General features: G+C 45.8%; 1 protein-coding gene across 15 annotated transcripts in view; it reads left to right on the top strand.

Annotated features, from left to right (window-relative positions):
* LOC102159559 (uncharacterized) overlaps positions 1 to 20,210 on the top strand; it is a 555,170-nt gene that overhangs the window by 436,091 nt on the left and 98,869 nt on the right. For 9 of the 15 annotated variants that reach the window (XR_014819296.1, XR_014819295.1, XR_014819298.1 and 6 more), the window contains one exon: positions 7,495 to 7,713. The gene's annotated coding sequence lies outside the window, so the exon portion shown is untranslated. Of the gene's footprint in view, positions 1 to 7,494; positions 12,766 to 20,210 lie in introns of those variants that run through there. The other 6 variants (XR_014819291.1, XR_014819300.1, XR_014819302.1 and 3 more) reach the window with 1 other exon arrangement.

The raw sequence follows: 20,210 nt of genomic DNA, 5'->3' as shown, positions 1-20,210 counted from the left end.
AAGGCAGTTGTCCCTGCCACAGTGTCAGGGGTGGCACAGGCAGAGGGGGGGAGGGAGGGACCGTTCCTTGCCAAGGCGCTGAGAGGTTCCACAGCTAGAAAGGAGGTTGGCTCACAATCTCGATCCAAGACTCTGACTCCAGAGCCTAAGTTCTTAATGCAGCCCTGTCTATCTATCTATCTATCTATCTATCTATCTATCTATCTATCTATCTATCAGTCATCTATGTCTTTATCTAGAATATATTCTACCATGTATTACTTCTCTGAATGCAGTGGTTTCAGGCAGAGATTCCTTTTCCTCAGGATTTAGAGGTACCTCAGGTTTCTTTTCACCAAGAATAGCAAGAGGGAAAGTTAGGTTGATTCCCCCCCATTAAATCTTCCATCTTCCAGCTAACACCATCCACCCACCCACCCACGCATTCGCCCACCCATCCACACATCCATCCATCTGCCCACCCACCCATCCCTCCACCCACCCACCCATCCCTCCACCCACCCATCCCTCCACCCACCCATCCCTCCACCCACCCATCCATCCCTCCACCCATCCCTCCACCCACCCACCCATCCCTCCACCCACCCACCCATCCCTCCACCCACCCACCCATCCCTCCACCCACCCATCCATCCCTCCACCCACCCATCCCTCCACCCACCCATCCATCCCTCCACCCATCCCTCCACCCACCCATCCATCCCTCCACCCATCCCTCCACCCACCCATCCCTCCACCCACCCATCCATCCCTCCACCCACCCATCCCTCCACCCACCCATCCCTCCACCCACCCATCCCTCCCTCCACCCATCCCTCCACCCACCCATCCCTCCACCCACCCACCCATCCCTCCACCCACCCATCCCTCCACCCACCCATCCCTCCACCCACCCATCCATCCCTCCACCCATCCCTCCACCCACCCACCCATCCCTCCACCCACCCACCCATCCCTCCACCCACCCATCCATCCCTCCACCCACCCATCCCTCCACCCACCCATCCATCCCTCCACCCACCCATCCCTCCACCCACCCATCCATCCCTCCACCCATCCCTCCACCCACCCATCCATCCCTCCACCCATCCCTCCACCCACCCATCCCTCCACCCACCCACCCATCCCTCCACCCACCCATCCCTCCACCCACCCATCCCTCCACCCACCCATCCCTCCCTCCACCCATCCCTCCACCCACCCATCCCTCCACCCACCCATCCATCCCTCCACCCACCCATCCCTCCACCCACCCATCCCTCCACCCACCCACCCATCCCTCCACCCATCTATCCCTCCACCCACCCATCCATCCCTCCACCCACCCATCCCTCCACCCACCCACCCATCCCTCCACCCACCCATCCCTCCACCCACCCATCCATCCCTCCACCCATCCCTCCACCCACCCATCCCTCCACCCACCCATCCATCCCTCTACCCACCCATCCCTCCACCCACCCATCCCTCCCTCCACCCATCCCTCCACCCACCCATCCCTCCACCCACCCATCCCTCCACCCACCCATCCCTCCACCCACCCACCCATCCCTCCACCCACCCATCCCTCCACCCACCCATCCCTCCCTCCACCCATCCCTCCACCCACCCATCCCTCCACCCACCCACCCATCCCTCCACCCACCCATCCCTCCACCCACCCATCCCTCCACCCACCCATCCATCCCTCCACCCATCCCTCCACCCACCCACCCATCCCTCCACCCACCCACCCATCCCTCCACCCACCCACCCATCCCTCCACCCACCCATCCCTCCACCCACCCATCCATCCCTCCACCCATCCCTCCACCCACCCATCCATCCCTCCACCCATCCCTCCACCCACCCATCCCTCCACCCACCCATCCATCCCTCCACCCACCCATCCCTCCACCCACCCATCCCTCCACCCACCCATCCCTCCACCCACCCATCCCTCCACCCACCCATCCCTCCACCCACCCATCCATCCCTCCACCCACCCATCCCTCCACCCACCCATCCCTCCACCCACCCACCCATCCCTCCACCCATCCATCCCTCCACCCACCCATCCATCCCTCCACCCACCCATCCCTCCACCCACCCACCCATCCCTCCACCCACCCATCCCTCCACCCACCCATCCATCCCTCCACCCATCCCTCCACCCACCCATCCCTCCACCCACCCATCCCTCCACCCACCCATCCATCCCTCCACCCACCCATCCCTCCACCCACCCATCCCTCCCTCCACCCATCCCTCCACCCACCCATCCCTCCACCCACCCATCCCTCCACCCACCCATCCATCCCTCCACCCACCCATCCATCCCTCCACCCACCCATCCCTCCACCCACCCATCCCTCCCTCCACCCACCCATCCCTCCACCCACCCATCCCTCCACCCACCCATCCCTCCCTCCACCCACCCATCCCTCCACCCACCCATCCCTCTACCCACCCATCCCTCCACCCACCCATCCATCCCTCCACCCATCCCTCCACCCACCCATCCCTCCACCCACCCATCCATCCCTCCACCCACCCATCCCTCCACCCACCCATCCATCCCTCCACCCATCCATCCCTCCACCCACCCCTCCCTCCACCCACCCATCCCTCCACCCACCCATCCCTCCACCCACCCACCCATCCCTCCACCCACCCATCCACCTCAGCGACCATCACCACCAAGCATGTTCCTCTCAGTAACTGCTGCTTTCATACCATCATGAGCCTCATCAAGGTGACTAATTTCAGAGGAAGTCTGAGGGTCTGGACTGGGAGATTGGCATTTGGTGTCACTGAACAAACAGCAGGCAGATGTTAGCAGGAGTTCTATTTAGGGTGGTGTTTTCCTGGAAGTCTGTCAAGGAGTTTTCCAACTAAAATTAACTCTGTAGCATCTGAGCCAGAAACACAAGCTGTGCTTCACTCTCATCTTCCTATGTGAACTCCTGAGTGTGTGTGTGTGTGTGTGTGTGTGTGTGTGTGTGTGTGTGTTAGGGATGCAGCCAGATATAAAAAGGGCTTTGGTGAATTGTAAGGGTAGCATTGTGTTTAAGGAGGCGTCTTTCAGAAGAACGTACCCTGTGTGTAGCTCAGCACAGGATGTGGGTGTGGCTTTCTGAATTGCACTGAATTGAAAGTAGAAGCCCACCTTGGCCAGGTTTACACCAGGGAGTGTAGTCAGTCACCAGCAAGAGTGGTTACGACCCTGGTGATAGCACATCTGTCCTCATCTGGGAAATGGTGGTGAAAGATGGGGCGTTGAGGGCTCTTGGAACTAGCGGCCAGAAGCCGTGGCTGTTTCTGAGGCTGACTCTGCAGGTAGAGCCTCTCTTCCCAGAACTGCTCCCTGGGGGCTCCACTCTTCGGATTCCACTATAGACTTCCTTGCCTTCTGGCTTGCATATGGTCTGGTCCGTGGCAGGGGTGAGCTGGGCTGGGCTTTTCCATACAGTCTTGCTTTGGATGGGCTCTGTCCCTTTCCTGGAGCCCACCCTCCTGTCAGGGTCCTCTCAGGCAACTGCTGTCTCTTCTTGCCTCTTCAGGCCTGGGGATGGTAGGAGCATCCCCTTTACCTGATTAATACACATATTTAAGAAAAAATTGTTTGTAATGAGCAAAGAAATGCAGGCCCAATTGCTTCCGCTGTGTGACAGCCTCTGATCCTCTCCCCACTGATGTCCCTACCCTTTCCGCCTTCGTAATAATTCCGTTTATTTACAAGTATCACCATTGCTGGCGAGGAGGCTCTGATAACACAGGTAAACTGGGGTTGTAGAATCCTAAGGCGAGTCCGCTAACCTAATCACGTGTGATTATCCTCCATCGGAATTTATGTAGTGCCAGCCTTCCCCCTCACAGGAAGTTGTAAGAGCAAAATGAGAAAGTGGAAAAAAGAGGCTCCGGATAAGTTAAAATAAAAATGCAGCTCAAAGGCTAGGGGCTCATGCAACTTATGCGATGACATCGCTTTGTCTTCGCAGCCCTGATAACAGGCAGGGTAAACTACTTAGTCACTAGCAATCCCAAGAAAGTGTATCCTGTGCTTCTTTCTGGGACATTTTTCATTAGACAGCATCTTGCTTTTTACCCGCAATTCAGCCGAGCATGGAAAATGTTGCACACAAATTCCTCACTTCATCAGAACATTTTCTCCCTTGGCCGGATGCCCTCCATTTTTGTGGACACAGATGTCCAGTGGCTGAGACAGATGCATCACACTAGTAATCAGCGAGTACAATAAAACCACACTTGACTTTGTAGAGGGTAGAGGACAGCTCACCTGTGTTCTGTTTCCTGACCCAATTCAAAGAAGAGGTTCCCTCGGCCTTCCAGGGCACAGCCTGTTCTGCTTGGCTCAGACCATCCACGGGGTGCCTCAGCGCCCGGCATCCGTGCTGCTCTGTGACACATGTGTCCCCGGGCCACTTCCTCGCATCCCTGTGTCCTGGCCATGAGCTGCTCTGTGACAGGAGTGCCCAAGGAGGCAGGGGGGCATCTAAAGGTCCCCGTGAGCACATGTGAACACAGGGTTAGGTCATTCCACCCTGGTTTCTTTGGGGTTCTTTACATAGATTTTCCAGAATTGCTATTAGGTTTGTCATCCCCCCCCACCCCCCCGCCCCTGGGTCTGATCTTTTAAGAAAAATTCAGGCTCTCAGATCTGCCTCATGAGCTGTGGACTCTCACAGGTTGGTTTGACCTGTGCAGGAGCGCAAGGTGTAAAGCATCGCAGGTTGATGCTTCCAGGTTTACTGCTGTCCCTCCTTCAAGGAATCTTAAGGCCAGGACTCTTCAAAGTTCTTGGACCTTCGTGCTCTGGTTTGGTAGTGACTTCTAGGTCTTTGCATGGCCGTGCATTCGAGAGTAGGAAACTAGAGATTTAGGACAAAGGGGCTTGTAGCTTATCGGGGTATTCTGCGAAGTTCCGTGTCCTCCTTACAGAGCCAGGCAGGGTGATTGGGTGTAGAAGCCTCCCCACCTCATCCCTCTAAGGCTCGAGGATGGTATGCAGTAGCCTCAGTAACGCTTCCCGGCAACGCCCAGGACACCGTTTCCCATCTCGCTTCTGGAATAACCTCTCCACGTCACCCTGTCTCTGCTCCCTCCTCCTTAGCCATAGCAGTAGGAAGGATGCTGTGTGCTTCTCGTCCCTTCAGGCTTCCTGGGAGAGTCTGCTCCCTCTCCCGATAGCGGTTCAGCTTTACCCTGATGATCTGGGCAAACGCAGTGAAGCATGGTGGCACCTCGCTGGCGTGGTCTGTCAGCTCGCCTAGAATAGAATCTCCGTCAGGGCTGTTTGCCTCCTGTGGCCGCTCCAACTGGCAAACAGGTTGAGTCTCCCCCTCAGCAGCTGGCTCCCATCTGCCCCCTATTGGTCTGCAAATGTGATCCTGTTTTAACTCCAACTTGCAGCAGAGACATGAACAGCCACGAAAGCCATGTGGATTTGAAACTGTGCCTTGTGAAAGTGACACTTTAGTTCAGTCATTTAAAGCCAGTATCTCGGCCAGTTTCATTAAGACGCCCCATGTGCCGATGGCAGATGATTGAAGCCAATACGTTCCCTTGACTCTAACGAGACTGGAGAAGCCACTCAGTTGAGTACACGAGGCCTTTTAGTTTCTCTAACACCCCTGCCCCCACCCCCCACAAGTGGCCAGGACCTGGCTCAGGATATATGTTCTCCTCTGAAATCAGTTACTAAGCAGGCTGCAGATCCACGCAGGGACCATCCAGGAGAGACCAGCGTGCATAGTGGTCATGCTTAGCTCAGAGCAGGACTTTGTCAGTTCCTCCCTCTGAAAACGGTGGGTGCACAGGTTAAAACCCACAGCCCTATCTCGGAACCACTTTCCCTGCTTTAAGATAACAGCACAGGTGACAGACGTCCTGCAGCCCTTCTTCAGAGCAGACAGACGGACTAGAGGAATCTGTCAGGGTCTACCTCGTTCTGGAACTCAGCCTGTCGGATTTAGTTTGCAAATCCCTCTTGTACCAAGTGCATTTGATAGGATCTTTGGGGTTAATAATAAGAATAGAGCAAAGACGAGGCAGAGGAACACCTGCTTTAGGTTATCAAACAACACAGTAGTTCCTTGTCACCCTGCATCGTGTAGGTGGACAGGGACAGGGGTCTAAGGGCCACCTCCCTGTCCCCTCAAGGTGGTTATTATAGGACTGTCATCAAGCCATAGTTAACAGTGAGCAGAGCCCACGAGAGTATAAGGCGCACACATTTGTCCTCTGTTAACCTTGGCACTAGACCTGTAAACTAAAAGATCTTTGAAAAAATTGTGGTATTCAATAAATGGAAGATTCTGAAATCATGCGATTTCCTTCCGTTCACCCAGGTTCTGAATTGCCGCCTGAGGAGTGACCATCCCTGGCCAGGGCGACTCTGCTTTTGTTTGATTCCTGGTGCCATTTGCTGTTACAGATCCCAACTGGCCAGGATCCTGGGGTCAAGTTCTAGAATGCAAAAGGAGAGTGTGCTCGCAAATCCTTGGGAGGGACCGTGGCAGGAGGTTGGAGGCGCAGGCAGCCTCTTTGGTCTGTTTCTCACCTTTCGTAAAACTGATGATATGAGCATGACGCTATTTACAACCTTAAAGAAACCTTCAGTTCAGGACACTGAAGCATATATAATGCATTCCCCTCAACAGAATAGTGTCTAAGCAGGCATTCTGGAGATTTCATCACACAGGATTGATGTGATTATAATTAAGAGGATTGGCAGAGTTAGTTCCCTGAAAAAAGGCTTGACCCAGGTTAACACTTGGATGTGAATAATTATTTCTCTAATTAAAAAATAGAGGAGCAATGTACTTTCTTTGCTGATGCTCCACCTTGTCTCCTAAACCCAACCCTACCTCTTGGAGTCTGTTCTCATGTACACATTTAGATCATGTATATTAAATACAGAGATTATCCTTGCCCCCTGATGGTCCTGTTGCTGAGATGTGCAAAGATTTGTGGATGGGTTGCCACCGGTTTTCTTTTTCTGGTGGCTACTTCGATGCCTCGGTTTTAAAAGCTCAGTCCTCGTGCTTTGGAGCTTTTAAGATTCCACTTCTAGAACCTTGTACTTGGGGTCTGCACTATCCTGGGAAGAAGAAAAACCCATGACCTTTAGGAGACAAATTTGGACTCTGGGGGGATCCTCATTTAAGCTTCCAGAAAAGCACTACCGCATGGGCTGACAATCATGCGCCTTCTACAAAACACTTCCTCTGCTGCTGAAAGAAAATACCTAATTACCAGAGCACTTGTCACTTTACATGATGTACAGGTGATGTGGGAAATGAGGCACAGTCACAAAAAGCAACAAACATTCCCAAATACGCCTGCCTCATCTGTGCTTCCTGAGGAGCCCAACGCCCTTTTGGAGACCTGTCCGTAGCAGCATTTTCAGTGACTCCCAGACCTGCTTACATTTGGCTTTGACAGAATTCAGTTTCCTTGTCAATTAAAAGTGACAAATTTCGCTTCTTGTAGGGCAGACAAACATGAGCCAGTGTGAACCAGAGGAAGACCGGAGACTTTGGATGAATCAGAATCAGCCAAAAAAGTTCATCTGGCAACTCCTGCGAACTGACCGTCATCCAGAGGAACAGCTGTGATGTCCACGGGGCACCCAGGCATTCTGAAGAGCCACTGGCATTGAGAAAGGGGCAGCGACATTTCCCCCAGCCTGTCCTTCCTTCCCGGCTCCTGGTAAGAAGGGCCAGTGCCATCCACCACTGCCCATTTGTCCAGGACCACCTCAAGACAGATGTTTGTCCTTTGCAGCTGTTATTTTTAGAGGCACAGTGTCTGGAAGGGATATCCATTTACCGGTTATTCATTTTGCTTTCTGCTTCAGGGATGTTGATAAAGAGTGTGGATCTAAATAATTGCTTCCCCTCAGCCAACTCACAGAAGGTGTCCTGGTGCATTTTATGTCCTGAGGGCAAGTGAAAATTGTGTGTCATGTGTGGCAATTATTTTCTGTGTTGCTACTCCATTCCTGGCATATGGATGTGTCAAGCGGGTGACTGTTTATCGACCAGAGGGGGGAGGGGCAGGGTGGGGGCAGCTGGGGAGGGAGGTGAGAAATTCCTAGTTCTTTTCTTCCACCGAGCTAATTCCTTTCAAGCAGATACTCCGATTTCATATGAAGTAAAGCTCTCTGCATAGTCAAATTGATCTGCTTTTCTCGGATATTTTCCTAAGTAGAGTTTCCACTAAGATGAGCTTAACTAATGATGGAAAGAATGTAATCCATCTGTGAAAAACTCTTAATCTTCATAAAACCAGACTCACAGGGGCTTTGTAAATGACATTTACCTCTGCTCCACTTCCTCTCCATTCACAAAATAGCTGATTGCATGTGCAGAAGGAAGAGAGGCCAGCTGTCATTTTCTAAAAATGCGACCTGCACTGTTGGGGTCCGTAAATGATGGCTAGTGAGGTCATGGAGAATGGTGCTGCCGTGTAGTAAGCTTTTTAGTTGATGAAGATAGTTACATGAATACTAATGCTGATGATGAAAGCAGCAATCCAAGCTTTTTGAGCCCTTACCGTGTACAAGGTGCACTGGTAAAGTGCTTTATGTGCATCAGCGATTCACTTGGTCCAATACGCATGCAAAGCAGTAACTATTGCTCTCTGGATTCCACCTCGCAAGATCTATTCTTCACCAGCTTTTCCTCTTCTCAGTAAACGGTACCGCCAGCTGCTGAGCTGCTCTGGCCACAGACCTGGAAAGGAGCCATCTTTGATTCATCTCTTTCCCTTTGCCTCCCTCATCTAATTTGACCGCAGATGCTGCCAACGGTGACAGCAAGTTTCCCAACTTGGTGTCTTTGATGGGATCCCTGCTTACTTCTCAGACCTCACCCTTCCAACTCTCTTCTCCTGGCTCGGGTCCCAGGGATACTGTCCTTCCGTTCCTTAAATGCATCGCACTTGCTGGAAAATGTGTCTTAAATATATCTCGAGTCCTTCCATGTCAGTCCATTGCCACAACTTCAGGCTGAGCCTCATCACCTCCAGCTGAAAGTATGGAAACGGCCTCCTGACGGGTTCCATGCTTTCACTCTTACTCCCGCAGAAAGATCCAACAGTAAGAACGAATTGTGAAACTCATCATATCACCCCACTGCCTAAACCTCCTGTGGCTTTGTTTTGCTCCTAGGAGAAATACCTATTTCCTGACTTGTCTGCTCGCACTGATTGCTGCCTGCCTCTCAAACACCCGCATTTCCCATTACTGCCTTCCTCGCTTTCTGTGTCCCAGATACACCAGCCTGTTTGCTCTCTCTTGAAAATGTCCCACTTACTTCTGCCTCCAAGTTCTGAAATCACTGCCTTTTTCTCTGGGAAACACGTCCCCTGTCTTCACATGATTGGCCCCACATCATCGTCATAATTTTATACCCGCAGGTGCAAAAGAAATAGTAATCAAAGGGGAATAAGGTGTAGTCACATTTGCTCCGAAATTGGGAGGATGTTTAGGGACAGGTTTGGGAGGAATTTGGATGACAGACATGACAGATAAAACAGCAGTCCTTCAAGAGGGTGACCTAGGGTTTTGAATTCGGGAGTTGGGCTGAGCCTGAGGGTACGGGCGCCTCTTGGGAAGACACGATGTGCATTGTTCTCTAATCTGGTCATAACCTTTACAAACAAATTAGATATTTATGTATTCATAGTGTCTCACCTACTCTGACTAATGCCAACCCTGCATGGAAGAAAACTGGAGATTGCAGAACTGGCCAATCAGTAGAATGAATGAATTACCCCTACGGTCAAGGAAACTTAGGCTGAGAGATGAGATAAGCCCTGGTAGAGGTAGAACTTAAACCCAGAACTTTCTGCTGCTCCTCCAGTAATGTGTGGGTCCATGGTGTCCTCACACTTCATTATTATTCTGTAGCATTTCATCTGAATCACATAATTTAACACAGATTAGATAAACTCAGAGTTCCCGTCGTGGCTCAGTGGAAATGAACTTGACTAGTATCCATGAGGATGCAGGCTCTATCCCTGGCCTTGCTCAGTGGGCTAAGGACCTGGAATTGCCATAAGCTGTGGTGTAGGTCGCAGATGTGGCTCGGATTTGATGTTGCTGTGGCCGTGGCATAGGTCAGCAGCTACAGCTCTGATTTGACCCCTAGCCTGAGAACCTCCATATGCCGTGGGTGTGGCCCTAAAAAGCAAAAAAATAAAAATAAATAAATAAACTCTTCCCTACACGTGTAGGTATTTTACCTTATTAACACATTTGTAAGTTTTTGGAATCTAAAGACCAGTCTTTCATAGTCCTTTGCACATCGAAGTTTCTTCATAAGTCTTGGTTATTTAAAAATTTTTTTTTTCTTTTAAAGTTTTACTGAAGTATAATTGATTTATGATGTGATCCTTTCTGCTGTACAAGATGATTCAGTGACACACATGAACATATCTATTTTTCCGATTCTTTTCGCATATAGGTTATCACAGGATATTGGATAGAATTCACTGTGCTATACAGCAAGTCCCCATTGACCATCTATTCCATATACAAGAGTGTGCATATGCCAATCCCAAACCCCCAATCCATCCCTCCCCACCACCTGTTCTCTTTGGTAACTAAATTTGATTTTATGTCTGTGAGTCTCTATTTTAGAATAATTTCATTTGTATTATAATTATTATATTTCTGGCTGCATCCATGGCATATGGAAGTTCCCAGGCCAGTAATTTTAACCTGAGCTGCAGCTGTGAGCCAAGCTACAGCTGCAGCAACACTGGATCCTTAACTCACTGTGCTGGGCCAGGGATTAAACCTGCGCTGCTGCAGAGATAACACTGGATCTTAACCTGCTGTGCTACAGTGGGAACTCATTTTATTTTGAGATTCCGCATATAAGTGATATCATATGATGTTTGTCTTTCTCTGTCAGACTTAACTCAGTGTGATAATCTCTAGGTCCATTTATGTTGCTGCAAATGGCATTACTTCATTCTTTTTTATGGCTGAGTAATATTCCATTGTATGTATGTGCCACATTTTTTTTATGCATTCCTCTGTCGATGGACATTTAGGTTGCTATCAAGTCTTAAATAGTGCTGCAGTGAACATTGGGGTGCACATATCTTTTTGAATTATGATTGTCTCTGGATAGATGCCTAGGAGTGGGATTGGTGGATCATACGGTAATTCTATTTTTAGTTTTCTTAGGAAACTCCATGCTATTTTCCATAGAGGTTGTACCAGTTTACATTCTTACTGGCAGTGTTGGAGGATTCCCTTTTCTCCACACCCTCTCCAGCATTTATTGTTTGTAGACTTTTTGATGATGGTCATTCTGACTGGTGTGAAGTGATAGCTCATTGTAGTTTTGATTTGCATTTCTCTAATAATTAGTGATGTTGAGCATCTTTTCATGTGTTTTTGGCCAACTGTCTATCTTCTTTGGAGAAATGTCTATTTGGAGTTCCTGCCTGTTTTTTGATTCAGTCATTTGCTTTTTTGATATTGATATTGAATGTGTTTATATATTTTAGAGATTAATCCCTGTTTTTTGCTTTGTTTGCAAATATTTTCTCCCATTCTGTAGGTTTCCTTTTCATTTTCTTTATGGTTTACTTTGATGTGCAAAACCTTTTAAGTTTGATAAGGTCCTATTTGTTTATTTGTGTTTTTATTTTTGTTACTCTAGGAGGTGGATCTGAAAAGATATTGTTGTGGTTTTTGTTAGTGTGTCCTACCTATGTTTTTCTCTAATAAGAGTTTTATAGTATCCAGCCTTACATTTAGGTTTATTTTTGTATATGATGTTAGAGAGTGTTCAAATTTCAGTCTTTTACATGGAGCTGTCCAGTTTTCCCAGCATCACTTATTGAAGAGACTGTCTTTTCTCTATTGTATATTCTTTCCTCCTTTGTCATAGATTAGTTGACCAGAGGTGCATGGGCTTATTTCTGGGCTTTCTATCCTGTTCCATTGATCAATATTTTTGTTTTTATGCCTGTACCATACTATTTTGATGATTGTAGCTTTGGGGTATAGTCTGAAGTCAGGAAGCCTGAGTCTTCCAACAGTTTTCTTCCTCAGTATTGCTTTGCCTGTTCGGGGTCTTTCATGTTTCCAATACAAATAAATAAACAACCTAACCTTATACCTAAAGCAACTAGAGAAAGAACAAACAAAACCCAAAGTTAGTAGAGGAAAAAAATCATATAGATGAGAGCAGAGATAACTGAAATAGAGATGAAGAAAACAGTAGAAAAGATCAATGAAACTAAAATCTGGTACTTTGAAAAGATCAACAAAATTGATGAACCTTCAGCCAGAACTCATCAAGAAAAAAAGGGAGAAGGCTCAAATCAATAAAATTAAAAATGAAAAAGAAGGTACAACTGATGCCATGGAAATACACAGGATAATAAGAAACTAATGCAAACAATAATATGCCAAAAAATGGACAACTTAGAAGAAATGGACAGTTTCTTAGAAAGGTGCAGTCTTCCAAGACTCATCAAAGATGAAATAGAAAATAAGAACAGATCAGTCACAGGTACTGAAATTGAAACTCTGCTTAAAAAACTTCCAACAAACAAAAGTCCATGACCAGATGACTTCACAGGCAAATTCTATCAAATGTTTAGAGAAGAGTTAAGATCTTTGCTTCTGCAAACATTCCAAAAAATTGCAGAGGAAGAAACACACCCACCCTCTTTCAATGAGGCCACCTTCACTCTGATACCAAAACCAGAAAAAGATGCCACAAAAAAAGAAAATTACAGACCAGTATTACTGATGAATATGGATGCCAAAAGCCTTGACAAAATCTTAGAAAATCCTGGAGTTTCCTGGTTGCTCAGAGGGTAAATGATCTGGCATTGTCAGTGTTGTGACTTAGATCACTGCTGTGGCCCAGAAACTTCCACATGTCGAGGGTGTGGCCAAAAAATATATATATATACTAGCAAACAAAATCCAGCAGTTCATTAAATGGTTCATATGCCATGATCAAGTGGGATTTATCCCAGGTGTGCAAGGATTTTTTTCAATATCCAAAAGTCAATTAGTCTGATACACTGCATTAACAAACTGAAGAATAAAAACCATATGATCATCTCAATAAATACAGAGAAAGCTTTTGACAAAATCTAACAACCATTCAGGATTAAAGAAAAAACAAAAAAACAAAAAAAAAACCTCCAGAAAGTGGGCATAGAGGGATCCTACTTCAACACAATAAAGACCATATATGACAAACTCATAGATAACAACATTCTTAACAGTGAAAAGCTGAAAGCATTTCCACTAAGATAAGGAACAAGACAAGAATATCCAATCTCACCAGTTTTATTCAAAGTAGTCTTGGAAATCCTAGCCACAGCAGTCAGAGAAGAAAAGGAAATAAAATGAATCCAAACTGGAAAAGAAGAAGTAAAACTGTAGCTCTTTGCAGATGACATGATACCATACATAGAAAATCCTAAAGACGCTATTGGAATACTACCAGAACTCATCAATAAATTTGGTAAAGGTGCAGGATACAAAATTAATACAAAGAAATATCGTGCATTTCTATACAGTAACAATGAAAGATCAGAAGGAGAAATTAAGGAAACAATCCCATTCACTATTGCATTAAATAGAATAAAATACGTAGGGAGTATACCTAAGGAGGCAAAAAAATCTGTACTCGGAAAACTGTAAGACACTGATGAAGGAAATCAAAGATGACACAAACAGATGGAAAGATACACCATGCTCTTGGATTAGAAAAATCAATATTGTCAACATGACTATCCTACTCAAGGCAATCTACAGATTCACTGCAATCCCTATCAAATTACCAATGGCATTTTTCACAAAGCAAAACAACAGCAACAACAAAAATTTTAAAATTTGCATGGAAGCATTTGTTTTTAGATAACTATATTTCTCTTGTATCTCCAGAGATATTTGGCCATGTGGTTATTAACTCCTTCCTGAATTTATCAGTAGCTATGCAGCTATTTTGTATGCAAAAGTAATACCTCATAAAATAAAATTGTTAGGACACAAAGTTCAACTTGAAAAGAATGAATATTGAGTTTTCCTGAATGAACTTACATATATACATACATTCATGTAGTCTAGTCTTATATCCTTTACAAGGGGGTTTCTTAATGGGATCTTAGGTCATTCATATTACTGCAGTCTGAAAATAAAATGAAATATCAGAATTACAGTGAAAGAAAGAAAAAGTAAATGTCTTTCCTCAAACTCTATCAGTCTTCCTGGACTTGTGTCTCTGGGTTATCGTAGGATAACTGCTTATCTCAAAAAATGCCTGATGAGAAGATTTTACTAGTTATACCCAGTGTGTCTGAGTTACCCCCACTGTCAGTGGGTGACTGGACAGTGGATCACACTGTCAGTGCATTAATTCAACCACGTGATCATTTACTCTTTCGCTAACTGATCACTCAATATTTATGTAAATCACATAGGCTCGGCCTTACCTGACCATGAAAAAGTGATAAATCAACATACATGAAAATTCCTAGGCCCTAAAGTACATATATAGACAAAGTTTGACCCAGCATTGGCACAGCAAGCATATTGAGGCTAGGACCCTGGCTATGAAGCTGGATGTTACTCAGTTGCAGAATTATTTTCTGATATAGTGGAAAAAGACACTTCTGAATGCTGACATGGCTGTGGATATAAAAGAAAAATTCACAGTTCTCAGCTTCTCTGACATGGCAGATATCTCATTTTGTGCAAGAATTGGGCATCTCTCTGTGAGATACAGAAGGAAGCAATGGGGAGCTATATTCACTCCCAGTGTCCTTGTCTGATTTATAACCTTTACATTGTTCATTAGCTGCTTTGGGAATAAAACAAAGAAAGAGTAACCTTGAACCAAATCCACATTATTCTTCTCTCTCGTCCTTTAATATGAAACAGTCTTCTTGGTCTGACTTATTGCAACTATTCTCTGTGCCAAGAATTCAAAGATAATTAAGTTAGAATCCCTTTCCTTGACAAATCTTGAGGTATAGACATGTTAGCATGTGTATACACACACACACACACACACACACACACTCACACATTCATTCACACATCCACAAATGTCTAAGCCATGAGAGTGCTGAGAAGGAAACAACTAATTGTGTCAGGGTTTGGGGAAAGAGGGTTGGAGAGAAGAAAGTAAGGCCATTTGAAAATTCTCTTTGAACTGAGTCTTGAAGATTGATAAAGAGTTCTTTAGATTGACCAAGAATAAATGACAGCCCAGACAGAAGAAACAGGGTGTTGGAAAACAGAGCCGATCGAGGTAAAACACATCCACCCATAGCTGCAGGTGCAGTTGCAGCCTATGGTTGATGGGGTCCCTCCAAGAAGGCGAAGCCAGCGATGATAAGAGCTCACAGGGCAGAATCCTCAGAGACACTGACGTTCAGGGAGGTGAGAACTCTGGAAAAGATTGAAAAGAAGCACTGAGCAGGTATGTGGAGAACCAGGAGAGAATGACACTGAAGGTAGCCCGGGCAGGAGATGCTGCGTGGAAGGGCGCTCCTGGAGCTGGCAGGTGGGTGATGGCTGATTTCCCTCACTGGGTGGCAAAGCCATGGCATGTTCAGTTGTGAGACCAGAAAACAGTTGTTATCACTTCAAGAATGAACTGGAGAGAGGAAATGGAGATGACGGTGTAGGCTGCTCCTGGGGGAGACTGCTTTAGTGGGAAGCCCACCATGATGAAGACAAGGTGGTAACTAGAGGGGATGCATTCCACAGATACAGTTTGCATTTAAAGAATCCCTGCAAGGAAGAAGGAGGGAGACAGATGGTAATGACGAACTTAAAGATGTCGACTGCTGGAGGAATTAGAAAGAGATATTGACGGTTTCTGTTGTGGCTCAATGGGTTATGAATCTGACTAGCATCCATGAGGATGAGGGTTCAATCCCTGGCCTCACTCAGTTGGTTAAGGATCTGGTGCTCCCATGAGCTATTGTGTAGGTCACAGATGCGGCTTGGATCCTGTGTTGCTGAGACTGTGCACTGCAGTTCCAATTAGACCCCTAGCCTGGGAACTTCTATATCCCACAGGTGTGGCCCTGGAGGGAAGGAAAGAAGAAAGAAAGAGAGAAAAAGGAAACACTAGGTGCTGATGGAGGAATGAGCTTGGATGAGACAGGGGCTAGTCTTCAAGATAGAAGTGACGGAGGTAAACACAGATGAGGATGGAAATGAAGAAAAATGTTGAGGCTCCTGGCTTGCAGGCAACTCTTTTATGAGACGTAGGAGGCAACGTTTATTGCCTCCAATTATGTAATAAAAGGGTTATCTCAAAAATTCCAGATACTAGAAACAAATGGAGAGAGGGAGACTTCTGGAAGAAGAGGACCACTGACACAGGCTGGAGGTGAACCTGTTTGCCCTGTGGTGGGAGGAAGGAGGAAGACGCCAAGGACCATCCCTCCTGCTTTCCAGGGAAGAAAAGCAGGGGCTGCTCTGACTGTGCCAGCTTCTCTACAAACAGGAGTACTTTTGGTGCCTTTATTCAAAAGTCTTTTACATTTGAGTAATTCAAAACACCTGATAAAATATTTTTTAATATGACATCACAGTAGTTGTAATCAAAGAAAAATCTGATTTTAAGATGGAGCCATGAATAAAAGTTATTTACAAACCTATATGAAGGGACAAAATATAATAGAAAACATACAAAGGCTTATTTTTACCTTTCAAAGCACAACTTTGGCAGATTTGTGTTTGGGATTCTACATGTTTTCCTTCCTGGTGGAACCTGATGTTCATAAAGTGCATGACAGGAACCTAACAGCTGCTTTAAAAAAGATGAAGTTTCTTTTCCTTAATTAATGTCTACAAAGAGATTTAATGATGAAAAGTGCCATTAAATGCCAAGTATTATTAATTATTTTCTCCTGCAAGAGGCATAGGGTCCTCGTTATATACTGTTGTAAATATTATAAAATATTTACAAAATAACTTCAAAAATTGCAAACAAGCCAAATAAAAAGGCATTTTCCTTTTGAGGTGAAACGAAGATCAAAACCCAAAGAAAAATTCATTTGCATCCTACATGACACGCCTTCAGTGAATGCTCCGAAAATACCTGGCACTTTGCTCTTTTTCATATCTCTTGTACCTCTGCTCTCTGCATAAACTGAAGTGAGTTACTAGAATTTTGACGCAAAGATTAATTTTTAAGTCATTTTTTATTGAAGTAAACTTGTAATGTTGTATTAGTTTCAGGGGTGCACCGAAGTGATTCAGATATACGTCTGTTTTTCAGATTATTTTCCCTTCCACGTTATTACAGGATGTTGAATATAGTTCCCTGTGCTGTACATTAGGTCCTTGTTGTTTATCTATTTTATATGTAGTCGTGTGCATTTGATCATCTCAAACTCCTGATTTATCTATCCCCCTGCTGGTATTTTCCCCTTTTGTAACCGCAAATTTGTTTTCCTATGTCTGTGAATCTATTTGTTTTGTAAATAAGCTCATTTGTATTCTTTTTTTAATAGAGTCCACATATAAGTGATACGATATTCTCTTTGTCTGGCTTACTCACTGAGTGTGATACTCTCTTGTCTACCCGTGCTACCGCAAATGACATTATTTCATTCTTTTTTATGATTGAATACAGTAATCCATTGTATGTATGTGGCACATCTTTATGCATTCATTGGTTGATGGACACTTAGGTTGCTTCCATGGCTTGGCTACTGTGAAGAGGGCTGCTATGAACATGGGGTGGCATGTATCTTTTTGGATTAGAGTTCTCTCTGGATGTATGCCTATGGCCCAAGATTGGGATTGCAGGATCATCTGGTAACTAACTGTGTTTTCAGTGTGTCAAGGAACCTCCATGCTGTCCTCCATAGTGAAGAACAACTGTTACTGTTGTCCGATGGCAAACACACGCTGGGATCCCCCACTTCCCATCTATGTCCAGCTGCCCACTTTGGGACTATCCCCTGAGGACTCGCTCTCAGATTCAGCTCCTAAAATTCCTTGGTTTGGGGGGAGGGAAAACCAATCTGCAATCTCAGTCTGGTTAGGTGGGAGTCAGTCCCCCTTCCAGACCTAGGTTGGTCCAGAATTAACAGGTCACATCACTTATTAAATTGAACGGTAACTTTGTGGCATGCACTGTGCCAATTCCTGTTCTCAAATTATATATTGTCTACTAGAGAATTTTACTTCCCTGATTAGTCTGTTCAGGCTGCTGTAACAAAATTCCACAGACTGGAATATTTGGCCTTTCTTTTTCACAGTCCTGGAGGCTCTAAAGTCCATATTCAAGGTGCTAGCAGGTGTATGTCTGGTGAGCACCTGCTTCCTGGTTCTCACATGGGGAAGAGGCAAGGGTCCTTTCTAAGGCCTCTTTTATAAGAATATTAATCCCACTCATGAAAGTTCTGCTCTTATAACCTAATCAGCTCCTAAAGGCCTCACCTCCAAATGGCGTTACATTGGGGATTACGTTTCAACACATGAATTCTGGAGGGACGCTAGCAGTCTATAGCAACTATTTTATTATAGACTATGCCTTATATATTCTCATGAGAGAGAGCCAAAGCAGAAAAAAATATTAAACTCTTCATTTTTTATATTTTCTCTGAGGGCCCACCAGTTCTCACCATTTATAGAATTGCCTTGGCTACTCAAGGGGCCAGATGTTCCTTGGGGTTGCAACCCACTGCTCCTGCATTTAGCCTCCTGGCTGGCTGGTAGCTCGCTTGGATTCATCCCAGTACAGATGGCATCACTGCTAAATCAGAGATGGATGACACATGGTTTCCTGCTCCTCCTTCAAGTTGCTACTTTGCTTCTAAGAGCTCATTTCCTGGGAGTCCAGATAATTAGGTTTCACCTGTGCTATGTATGCCATAATTACATTATTTTCTTAATTATGCTTGATGACAAAGTTATCAAAATTCAACATGATCAAAACCAAAATAAAATCTGGAAGCAAATGTCTCTTGCTGTATCATCACAGTCATTTATAAATAGGACACTTTGCACTTTTCCTGGAGAGGAAGTAACTAGACCTTCTTTGAAACAACTCTGAGAGTTTTGCTACGTTGGAAGAAAATGGTGAATGTTTTAGAAACACAGTAGCTTCTGGAGTTCCCGTCATGGTGCAGTGGTTAAGGAATCTGACTAGGAACCATGAGGTTGCGGGTTTGATCCCTGGCCTTGCTCAGTGGGTTAAGGATCCGGCATTGCCGTGGGCTGTGGTGTAGGTCGCAGAGGCAGCTCGGATCCCGCGTTGCTGTGGCTCTGGCATAGGCTGGCAGCTACAGCTCCGGTTAGACCCCTAGCCTGGGAACCTCCATATGCTGCGGGAGCGGCCCAAGAAATGGCAAAAAGACAAAAAAAAAAAAAAAAAAAAAAAAAAAGAAAGAAAGAAACACAGTAGCTTCTTGTCTGTATTCGTAAGGTGACTAGGGGTTATCAGCACAGGGTTGGAGGGTGGGTGGTGACAGTCAGGCATCTGAGGAACATGGGGAAGATACGCAGAGGTTGCTCCGGGAAGCTGAGTAGTTCCCACTTGGATTTCCTCTCCTTCTCCCCCTCCCTCTGCTCCTGTCCCCTGTTCTTTCTCCTCCTCCTCCTTCTGCTCCTGCTCCTTCTCTTTTCTCTCTGCTTCCCACTTTGTATTTTCCCCAATAATACACAATTATTCAGTGTATCTTGACCTGATAAGAACTGGAGGCATCCACATTAACTAAATTTCTCTCCTCCCTGCCCCTTGAAATTCCCAGGGAGTTAGAGACAGGAGATTTAACAGCAGCCAACATTTTTCGATATGGTTCAGGTGAGACTTGGAGAAACATCTGAAGTTTTGCTGGAGGACACTGGTTTAACTTGTTCCTAGATCATGTCTATAGAATTTTATTGGGACTTGTTTGCATCTGGGCTTTCTGGTATTAACAGAATGAGCTGCACTTAGAACATACAGAATTTCCTCTAAAAAGGCACACAATAATATGTGTGCCTTTTACTCTTTTTCGAATAAAGTTGTTTCTCTGGTCATTGTCTTCTGGGAATTCTCATTGGCTGGGTGACCCTCAGAAACCTAACTTTAATTGACAGCACTCCTTATTCCACATTTATTCTCACATGTTGCATCACGTGAGGGTGACCAAACCCACCAGATGACTGTTTTTTTCTTTTTTGGCCACACCCATGGCATATAGAA

The sequence above is a fragment of the Sus scrofa genome, chromosome 11 (genome assembly GCF_054392235.1).
Source record: "Sus scrofa isolate SSC_HxYL_T2T_F1_AM1 chromosome 11, Sscrofa_HxYL_maternal_Yorkshire_Landrace_v2.0, whole genome shotgun sequence".
Lineage (NCBI taxonomy): Eukaryota > Metazoa > Chordata > Mammalia > Artiodactyla > Suidae > Sus > Sus scrofa.
This window is presented reverse-complemented; position numbering and strand designations above follow the sequence as displayed.